Source organism: Dipodomys ordii, unplaced genomic scaffold, assembly GCF_000151885.1.
Source record: "Dipodomys ordii isolate 6190 unplaced genomic scaffold, Dord_2.0 Scaffold258, whole genome shotgun sequence".
Classification (NCBI taxonomy): Eukaryota; Metazoa; Chordata; class Mammalia; order Rodentia; family Heteromyidae; genus Dipodomys; species Dipodomys ordii.
In genome coordinates, this window is record NW_012267474.1 from 22,193 (window position 1) to 33,526 (window position 11,334).

General features: G+C 42.4%; 1 pseudogene; it reads left to right on the top strand.

Moving 5' to 3' along the window:
* Positions 1 to 4,359: 4,359 nt before the first annotated feature.
* LOC106000998 lies at positions 4,360 to 6,971 on the top strand (annotated as a pseudogene).
* The last annotated feature ends 4,363 nt before the right edge of the window (positions 6,972 to 11,334 follow it).

Sequence of the window (11,334 nt, forward strand, 5' to 3'; positions counted from 1 at the left end):
TCGGCACCCATCTTTTGGTCTGGCCACAGCCTGTTCCTGGGGTTCCCAAGGGAGACCTTCTTGTGGGAGCCCTCGTGGGTCCCGAGACTGAGGGAATGGACGACATGCTTTGCCAGGCATGTCCCGGATATCAGTAGGCACAGAGTACCGCGAGACTCCAGAGCTGTCTACAGCCCAACGATGAGACCTGCTGCTGCCCCCAGAGGACTCTGGGTCCACTCGGGGACGCTTCTCCCGCCTGCTCCTGGGACAAGGGCTGGCAGACCGCTTGCCAGGTCCCTGGAACTCACACAGCTCCCCGTGCCGTGGGGGCTCTGGCCCAGAGTTGGGGCCTCCCCTCCCGGCTGCCGTTTCTTTCCCCCCGAAGCCCCAAACTACATTTGACTCATTCAGCTTGTCCTCTCGCACCCACCTTGACTCTGACAGCACAAGAGCCTCCTTCCTGGGCTCTTGAGTGCCATCCTGTTCAGAGACCTGCTGTAGAATTGCCGAAAGAAGCGCTGGGTTGCAGCCCAGGAGAGCCAAGGTCTCCCAGCGTGTGTCCAGCTCCTTTGCCATACTGCCCACCAGCGGGTGCTTCCTAAAACCCTTCACCATCTCTCTGACACCCGTGGCGCCAAGGATTTCTGCCGTGATGGGCAAGACCGACAGCAGACTCAAGGATTTGCGGAGCTCCTCCCAATGTGTGCTGGAGGCCAGGTGCTCTTGGAGCAGCTGCACGGCTCCCCACACCCACTCGGCGGTCTGCGTCCCCATGCCATCCCTGGCCATGTCTACAGAGACACGGGAACCACACACCTGGACCCCTCCATCCAGGGGTTCACTCGCCCTGCTCTGAGAGGACAGATCCACATTTGACGCCTTCAACAGGTCCTCCTGCTCCCTCTCACCTTCCTCCACCTCCCTCTGCCCCTCCTCCTGCCCAAGATCATACTTCCTGGGCTCTAGACCTCCATCCTGGTCCGGGACCTGGCTCAGAGCCTCTGATTTGTGACTCAAGGTCTTCCAGTGTTTGTCCAGTTCCTTGGCCAAACCAGCCACCTGTGGGTGCTTCCTAAAACTCTTCACCACCCTTCTGACACCCGTGGTGGCAAGGATTTCTGCCGTGATGGGAATGACTGAGAGCAACCTCACGGAATGAAGAAGCTCCTATGTGTCTGTGCTGGAGGCTAGGCGCGCCTGGAGCTGCCGCACAACTCCGCACACAGACTCCGCATTCTGCATCCCGATGCCACCCCCGACCATGTCTACAGAGATGCTGGACCCACTCACCTGTGTTCCTGGATCCTGCGGGTCACTTGTCCTTCTCTGAGAGAACGGATCCACATTTGAGGACTTCAACATGTCCTCCGGCTTCCTTGTCCCCTTCCACTCCCCCTCTCCCAGATCATCCTTCCTGGGCTCTTGACCGCCATCCTGCTCAGGAACCTGGCTCAGAGCCTGTGATTTGCGCCTCAGCACAGTCAAGGTCTTCCAGCGCTTGGCCAGCTCCTTGGCCAAACTACCCACCTGCTGGTACTTCCTCAAACCCTTCACTGTCTCTCTGACACCCATGGTGGCAAGGATTTCTGCCGAGATGGGCATGACTGAGAGCAGCCTCAAGGATTTGTATAGCTCGTCGGCATCTGTGCTGGAGGCCAGGCGCTCCTGAATCTGCCTCACCGCTCTGCACTCCCACTGGGCTGCCTCCATCTTTCTGCCAACCCCGTCTATGTCTACAGAGATGCCTAGGCCACTCACCTGGCTTCCTGAATGCCGTGGGTCACTCACCGTTCTCTGGGCACTCTTCCTCCGGTCGATCGCTGTGAGGCACGTAGGCTTCCTCCTGGTCCTCTCTGCTGCGGAGTCCAGAGTGACCCTGCCCACCAGCTGCCTGCCTTATATAAACTCTTACTGCCCCACCTCTTCCCACAGTTCCTCCTGTAAGCCCCTCCCTGTCTCACGCCTGTCACACTCTTACATCCTAGCAGGGGGTCTCCCATGATGCACCTTGCCTGACCCTCCACAAGTCCCCTCCCTACAACTCCCAAGGCCAAGTGTTGGCTCTGTCCTTCTTGTCTGGAACTCCTGTATCAAGAGATCCCCCACTATTCCTCTGACCCGGGGAACCAGCGGATGGTGCAACTGGCAGCTTCCACTAACACTCCCTTTGTCTCCATCCTGTTTACAGGATCCTCTCTATCTGGCCCTGTATTTTCCACCTTTAAAGATAACCGATAACCTTAGACATACTTTTGTAGTTGCTCCACAAACTCCAAGGCTATTGTCACCGATTTGACCTCAATGTCCTTCATTACCTGATGTGCGTTGGCACTTCTGGGATTGGACACTTGCTAAGGGAGTCGCTGATCCCGCCTGCACAAATCCAACTAAAGGCAGTGGCCATTTGCCTGGTCAAGTTTAATAAATATATAAATGAATGAATAAATATGTACATATGTGTGTGTATTTTAACCTATGTATATGTGCAAACATATATACATACATATATATACACAAACATATATAGTTATATATAATTATTTATGGTTTATACATATATATACATATATATGCAAATCTGTACTGGCCAGTGTCTTTTCCCAGTCTTTCCTTCCTCTTTTGTTGTTCCTTTTGTGTTTGTGAGCTGCTGGCTTGCTAAGGAACTGTTTTGTTTGCTTGCTTTTTTTCAGAGACAGGGACACACTGGGAAGACCAAGTTGGACTGGCGCTAGAAACCTGGGGATTCTGCTGTCTGTAGGCTGAGCACAGGTGTGGACCATCAACACTGAGCTCCTACTCCCTGTAGTTAGGGTATGTTTTGATCTGAGCTTGTTGCTTCTGTTATGGTAGGAAGCAGGTTGGGTAGATGGGAGAGAGTGCCTTGATCTCCTCCATCTCATGATGTGTGTTGGCAGTTCCCAGGTTGGATAATTGTTTAGGGAATTGCTGCTCACTCTTGAACTAATCTAACTGAAGCCAGTGGCTATTGATCTTCTAGAGATAAGTGTATATATATATATAAGTGTATTTTCCCTTGTGTATATATGTATATATGCATACATATATACACATATATGTACATACACATATGCAAAAACCTATACAAATGTACATATATTGCATGTATATGTGTGAGTGTTTGTGTGTGTTTGTGTGTGTACAGTTGAATGTCTTTTCCCAGCCTTTCCTTCCACTTTCTTGGATCTTTGTAGTGTTGTGAGACATCTGGCTTGGCGGGAACCATTTTATTTACTTGCTGGGTTTCAGTGGCAGGGTCCCACTGGGAAGACCGGGTTAAAATTGAGCTTTGGAACCCGGTGAGTTGGCCTCCTGTAAACTGGTCCCACAGGTGTGGACCATCGACACTGATCTCCTAACCCTCCCTGCTGTTAGGGTGTGTTCTGATCTTAGCTTCTTCCTTGTTTAGTAGGAAGCAGGTTGGGTAGATGGGAGAGAGTTCCTCAATGTCTTTCATCACCTGACGTGAGTTTTCATTTCTCAGGTTGGATAATTGTTTAGGGAACTGCTAATCACTTCTGCACCAATCCAACTGAAGCCAGTGGGCATTTGTCTTGTCCATATATATATATATATATGTATATATATGTATATGTATATGTATATATATACACACACATATATAATTTATACATTTATACTTATATAAATTTATATGTTTACATATGTATATGTGTGAATATATATATACATATATATACCACTTTATATGTAGATGTATATGTGGATATCTATCTATCTATCTATATCCTAAGCTTGAAATATGTTATCAAACAACATTTATCAGGAAGGCTTTAGGATCTTATTTTGAACTCTCTTGCTCTGAAATTACTTATTCTCCATCTTCCACATTTCTGTTGGTAGAAAATTTCTTTGAAAATAATCATTCCCCATTGTTTATTTGTTCAAAATCCTTACTAACAAGAGAAATCATATTCCAAATTAACCACTTCTTCTATTTCATTGTCTCTCTTTCTCTCTTTTCTAGTCTCTTTTCTGGAGTATTTTCTTTATTTGGGGGGGGGTAATTCCTCATTTTGTTTCTTTTTTTTAATTGTGAAAATACCATACAGAGGGGTTACAATTACATGGGCAAGGTAATGAATACATTTCTTATCAAGCATTGTTGCCTCCTCCTGGGAGTATTTTCTTGAGGTTACATATATGGGCCACAATACTTGGCTTTCTCTAAGAATTCTTATGTTTGCTGAAGGATGTAGTCAACATTATCAACAATTTAAGATCTAGAGGTCTCTCTGTCCTCAGAGTTTGAACATTGGTCTTACTATTCATCCTAACCTGGTGTGTTCCTTAGGTTAATGTTTCAGTGTTTATAGGATTCTTCACAGATTCTAAAGGATGTCTGAAGGACAAAATCCTAACATGCTCTATCTCAACTTTTCTTCCAATAACTATGAACCCATCCTCTTACATACACAAAAATTCTTCAAACCTGCTTACAGACAAGGACAAGTTGATTGCACCCAGAAGGTAAATAAGAGGATTTCAAGCAGCCCATGGGAACACACCACTTAAGGGAATGGAGAAGGAATGCTGTCCTCCCATGCTTTCCCATCCAAAGGGTGCCAATCTCAATCCAGACAGAAAATGAACACCTTCCTGCAGTCAGCAGAGGAAAGATTCACTCTCTGGCACACCTTTCAGCTCCATCACACAAAGCTAATTTAAATATGTACCAAAAAGTCTGAGGGATTTCTGTATTTATCAGAACCCTTATTCTTTGTTGTCACACGTAAGTTTAGCGTTTAATATAGGTCATCTTTACAAGTAAATAATAGCCAAAACATCCTTTCATAATAAATTAGAAAGCTATTTAAATATTTATTGATTATACTCTATAGACAAATGAGAATCTTGGATATAGATGTATTATTTACTGACAAATAATAAAATGAATATCACTTACTGACGACCTGGCCTAAGAAATAACATTCTCAGTAACATTGAAGTCTGGATTTCTCCCTTTAAGAAGTCTTTTTCAGAATAATAATATTAGCATCTTCTTTGTTTTTTCTTTAGGGTGACACAAATACAAATAATGCATCTTGTAAGTTTATAAAAATGGGATTATACTTCCTAGATTTTTCAGTGGTTTATTGAACATCAACATTATGTTTCTCAGAATCACCTGTATTAATGCATATGGCTGTAGTTCATTTTTGTTACTTAGAGCATTCCATTTCTGTGTGTGCAGGACAGTTCGTTTCTCCTGGTCTAGACCCCGAGATGTTTCTAGTGTCTTCTGTTTCTGGATGATGGCTACTGTTTCCCTCATCTAGAGATGATGAGCAAGGTGTTTCAGGCTTGTATAACCAGGAGAGGAGGTGTTGTGTGTCAGCCCATGTACAAAAGGCACACCTCCCACTTTACCCAGCAGCCCTGGTTTCTTCCAAGGTCCTCAAGCCAATTTTCAGTTCCCACCAGAACTCTAGGAAAATACCCATCACTTCACAGACTTGCCAGCCCTGAGTCCTGGCAGATTATGTATGTCTTCAAGTCCTCTGGGGTTTGAATTTCCTGATTACAAGTGAGATCATCTGTCTTTTATAAGTTTATTGAGCTTCATGTTTCCTTTGACCTTCACTTATACTTTTCTTTGAAATGCCCCACTGTGCCCTTGGGTGGACAGTTCTTTCCAAACTGGCTCATTAGAATTTTTTTTATGTTCATGTAATTAATATTTTCTTTATTATTTTTATTTTTTATTGTGAAAATACCGTATAGAGGGGTTACAATTACATGGGTAAGGTAATGAGTACATTTCTTATCAAGCATTGTTGCCTCCTCCTTTGTTTCCCTTTCCTATTCCTTCCCATTTCCATCCACCACCCGCCCAACTCCCCAGTTGTATAGTTCGTTTTTCGACATAACGACTTGTACATCTCATTGTTGCAATGGGTCCACCTGTATCCCTATTTAAATGATTTGTTTTTTCCTTCCCCTCCACAAATTATACCGACCTCAAATACAGTGAAAGCAGGGGTTATACTGTGGGGGAGGGACATACAAAGCAACAAAGAAGTAATCTTATATATGTGTTAGAAACAATTGCATGAAAGAAAAAAACATTTGAATACATATCTTTGGGTTCATTTCCCTAATATCACCTTAATTACCTTTTCTGCTTGATACAGACTTATACTAGATATTGCAAATAAGGGAAACCATGGGACCAATGTTTTTCTGGGCCTGGCTTACTTCACTTAACATAATTTAGGAAAAAGAATCTTATCCTTTGTTTGCTATTCAGAGCCTCCACTCTTTCCATCACTTGGCTGATGCAAGTGAGGGTGATGACCTGCTTCCTGCTCTCTCCCAGGATTATATCTGTTATTTTTCTTTCTTGCTATTGTTTCTAATGTATTTATAAAGTACCACGTGTTTGTTTTTTGCTTTGTATGACACTCTTGCAAGGTATAAACCTTGTTTTCACTGTATTTGATGTTGGTATAATTTGGGAAGCAGAAGGGAAAAAAAACCAAATTGTTTAAGTAGGGATACAGGTGGACCATTGCACAATGAGATGTACAAGATGCTATTGGGGGGAGGAGTGTAGTTGTGGAGATCCGAGGGAAGGGATGGGAGGGGAAAAAAGAGGAGGAAGCAACAATGCTTGATAAGAAATGTACTCATTACTTTGCTCATGTAATTGTAACCCTCTGTACAGTATTTTCACAATAAAAACTTATTTACAAAAAGAAAAATAAAAAATTCAATAGAGAAATGGCAGGAAGACTCTTACTACTGTCCGAAGGATCGCTGATGATTATGATAAAAAGAAACTACATAAGGTGTTTAAGAAGAAATTTGCCTGCAATGGTACTGTAATTAAGCATCCAGAATATGGAGAAGTAATTCAGCTACAGGGTGACCAGCGGAAAAACTTATGCCAGTTCCTGGTGGAGCTTGGACAGGCTAAGGACGATCAGTTGAAGGTTCATGGGTTTTAAGTGGTTATGGCTCACTAAAGCTTAAGTGAGGATTTCCTTGCAATGAGTAGAATTTCCTCCTTTCCCTTGTCACAAGTTTAAAAACCTCACAGCTTGCATAATGTAACCATTTGGGGTCAACTTTTAACTTGGACTAATATAACTCCTTCATGCAATAAACTGAAAAGAGCCATTCTTTCTAGTCTTGAAGTTCCTTATTTAAACTGAGGTCAAGCAGCAGGTACCTGGCAGTGTCCAGGGTGCAACAAAGCAATAATGTGAAGTTTCAGTTAAGCCCATAGCCCCAGGATCACAGGTGGCTATGTCTGGCCAGAAGCTCCCTCTGCAGCTTCCCCTGCCCTAAGAGAATGCTGCTATTTGAACTACCCATGGTACTCCAGAGAGAATGGGTAAGTCAATAAGCAACAGCAGCTGTGCCACTAGGGGGAGCCTTGAGCTGGCCACAGATGGTCTAAGTAGGGGGTGTCCAAAAAAGAAGGATAGGAGACCAGCCTAATAACAAACTTTTGACAAGGGAACAAACATCAGAGTCATCTGTCATGTAGCTAGCAGAAGAGTTTGCAACTTAAGTAACAGCTACTCAGTGCCATGTGAAGTAACGGACTGGTTTTTGGTTTACTACTCCCAGTTTTAATGTTATATCATTTATTTATATTTAAATGAAAAAGAATCAATCTTTTTTTACCATTATCAGAGAGGAACCTATATAGAGGCAAATTTGACACATGGTGTCCTTAAGTCTCTATTTGGTCACTGAGATCAGACACCCTGCAGTTGGCCCAGGCCCTGCTGATTTGCATCTTCCCCAGAGCAAGGCCCAAGGACTTGATAAGCTGCTTACACACTGTTCAGTAGAATGTTCCAGTCAGCACACAGCATGAACATGAGGAACCCTGCTCAACTCCTGGGGCTTCTGATGCTCTGGCTCCCGGATAAGGATGGACAATGCTAAGGATTAGTTGGCTCTTCTTGGAAAGCATAATTTACTAAATGGCTAATGGATTTTATGTTTCCATTTTCAGGTGCCAAATGTGATGTTCAGTTGACCCAGTTGCCATCCATGTCTGCATCTCTGGGAGAGAGAGTCTCCATCCCTTGCAGGGCCAGTCAGGGCATTGGCAATTATTTACATTGGTACCAGCAGAAACCAGGGAATGCTCCTAAGTTCCTGATTTATTTTGCAACTAGTTTGCAATCTGGGACTCCTTCCAGATTCAGTGGCAGTGGATGAAATGTCTCCTTTTTGTTGCTCTATTCATATATTACCATACATTACATTATATTATATAATACTACAATATAGGTACTATTAGTGCTGTGTTCCTCAGATATTTCAATAAATAAACTAAAATGTATTATATTTGTTAATATATCTTGTAAATGTTTTTCTCATTCCTGCCCAGTTGTTTCTATAAAGATCCATAGTTAATCAACTGGTATTTAACAAAAATAGAGTACAGTGAACCACCCCAAAACTTGGTTTTTGTTCGTTCTTTAGGATTGAACTCTGGGTCTGGGTGTTGTCCCTCAGATCTTCAGCTCAAGGCTAGTGATCTACACTTGAGCCATGGTACCACTTGCAGTTTTTTGGTGGTTTATTGGAGATAAGAATCTCACAGACTTTCCTGCCATTGCTGGCTTTGAATCATGATCCTCAGATTTCAGCTCTCTTAGTACACTTCTACACCTGTCTGTGAAAGCTTCTCTAGAAACAATTGACTTAGAGAGAAAGTTGAACACCATTGTCCACAGCCCCTTCCAATAGGCTGGCATCTCTTCTGCAAGAAAACGGGAGGGAGGAGGAAGTAGAATATCAACTCTTATTCTTGGGGATCATGATGTGAACTCCACTACACTGTGCTCACATGGCAGACTACAATTTCTAATGCAAGATTTAAGTAAAGAATTCTGCTCTTCAAGTTGCTTTCAGTAAGATCTTAGTCACAGCAATGGAAAGTTAACCTATCTTTATAACATGTTCTGTCTTACTTTGACAATGATAGAAGATGGATGCTGAACTGAGAGCATTTGGACTCACTATCATTTAGTTGAAAGGGACAGCTCTTATTTGTAGTGGAAACTTTGGTAACTTGTCAGGCAACAATATGTTGAGGTAGATTTTTTAAGAGACTGTTTAAATGGGCAAAAATAACTATCAGTAAAGAGAAATAATTAAGCAGAAGGTGTAGAAAAACTTCTTGCATTGATAGAATCAACCTCCGGAGGGTGAGATGTGGATATAAACAGCACAGGACATCTGCAGGACAGCAAATGGGTTGTGAACACTGGTGTCTGGGTGCAGTTCTTCTCTGCAGGAAGCAAGTGAGTATAGAGCCTGAGACAGCTGGGGTTCCCCCTACAGCTCCACTCTTAGCGTGGTTTCCAGAACCTTTGATTTAAGAATTCAATAGTTTGTGTCAAAAACATACCTCATAAGTCCATTGGTGCTGAAGGCACTTGACATCTGTAACTAAACACGGTGAACAACCCACATGAAGAGCAACAGGTTCTTTTTTGTTGAATTATCATTCTTTCCCAGCACACTGACTTCAGGAAGCCAACACAAGCAACCTTGTAAGACATCATGACTCAAGTCAGACAAGCACAGGGGAGGCACTGGTTCTCCTCACATGCACCTGTTGTGCAACAAAGAGAGTTAGATGTTCCTTTATCACTTCAGCTCTCCACATGCAGTTAGTGAATCATATTTGGTAGAATCCCAGGGGTGACTTGAAGAAATTCTGGGATCTCTGTGGAGCTTTTATCTCTCATTTTTCTGTCTTCAACTTTGTGGACTTCTTAGGTCTCTTCTTCAACTTCCTACTGGCAAATCACAGACATACTCTCTTTCTCTTTGTCTCTCTCTCACACACACACACTTACACATACTACTGAAAAACGTGGACGTTTATCTCACTAACATTTCTCAGGTTAAACAAAGCAATATTAATTCAGTTTGAAGCCACAGATCTCTATAATGTAATACCCGGGACTAAAACTTTGAGTATAGAATCACTGAGGAAGAAGAGGACAACCTAAAATACAGAGAGAAGATACAGACTCCAATAGGAATAGAATATTCTCAAGAAACTGTGAACAAACCAAATATGAAAAATAATGAAAGCTGCTGCCATGATGCCAGATATATATTGCCTAAAACATCTTCATTTTCCTAGTTATTACTGCCAGAGAAAATGAGATAGGTTAGAATTATGTAACTCCTGATGTGGAATACTGACAGTATTCTTTCTGTATTACTTTTCTCAAAAATATGCAATCTAATCCAGATACTACTGAAATCTAAGGATGAAAGGATAAGATCTGAGATCAGAGTACAAATACTTGGGAAGGAAAGACTATGAGACCCTGTCTCTGATTTACCAGCAAAAAATGTTTAAGTGGAGTTATCAAGAGGTAGAGCAACAGCCTAGAACAAAAGAGCTTAGGGCAGCACCTAGACCTTGACTTCCAGTACTTCCATAAACACAGGAACACACACACACACACACACACACACACACACACACACACACACACACCAATCAAGCAATCTGAATTTAATCTATAGAAAAGGATAAAAAGACATTTAAAATGTAATACATAATTAATTCTTCCTTTAAAAATCCTGGTTTCGTAAGATATAATATTGAAAAAATACCACTAGATAGTAGAGAAACCTTACAATAAACAAAAATGCTGTTTAGCAATCATAAGGAAGCCATAGAATTAGTGTTCTATCATCAATAAAGAGGCTCTGAGCTTGGGCATTTGATTATGATAAAGGACACTCAGGAGGAGCTGCCTGCAGGCTGAATTGTGGGGAAAAGACTTCTGTCTTTGGTGTTTGGAGACTGGAAGCTGGGCCTGTCTCTATTTCCTACTTTCTTTCTCAGCAAAGGCCATCTTTTAATGATTGATTCATGTTACCCAGAGATATGTGTCCTTGGCAAAGAGGCCTTTAAGAAGTGTGTGAGGTCATGTGAGGTCAATGGAGCTGTAGCAAACCCCGTAGTACTAATACCATTAGGAGATGAGGCATTGGGTTGCTCTGTGTCTGTGTCTGTGTCTGTCTCTGTCTCTGTGTCTGTCAAAGGTATCAAGGCCTCAGGATGTTGCAAGAAGTTGAACAGTTAGAAAGACCAAATAAGATGATAGCTCCTGACTTTGCAACCTTCAGAATTTTGTTTTTAAAAAATATGTTGATTTATTTTTTTTAATTTTTTATTGTAAAGATACTATACAGAGGGTAACAGTTACATGAGTGAGGTAATGAGTACACTTCCTCTTGAACATTGTTAGCCCCTCCATTGTTTTCCCCCTACCATCCCCTCCCTCCCTCCCTTCCCCGAAGTTCTTTTTTTTT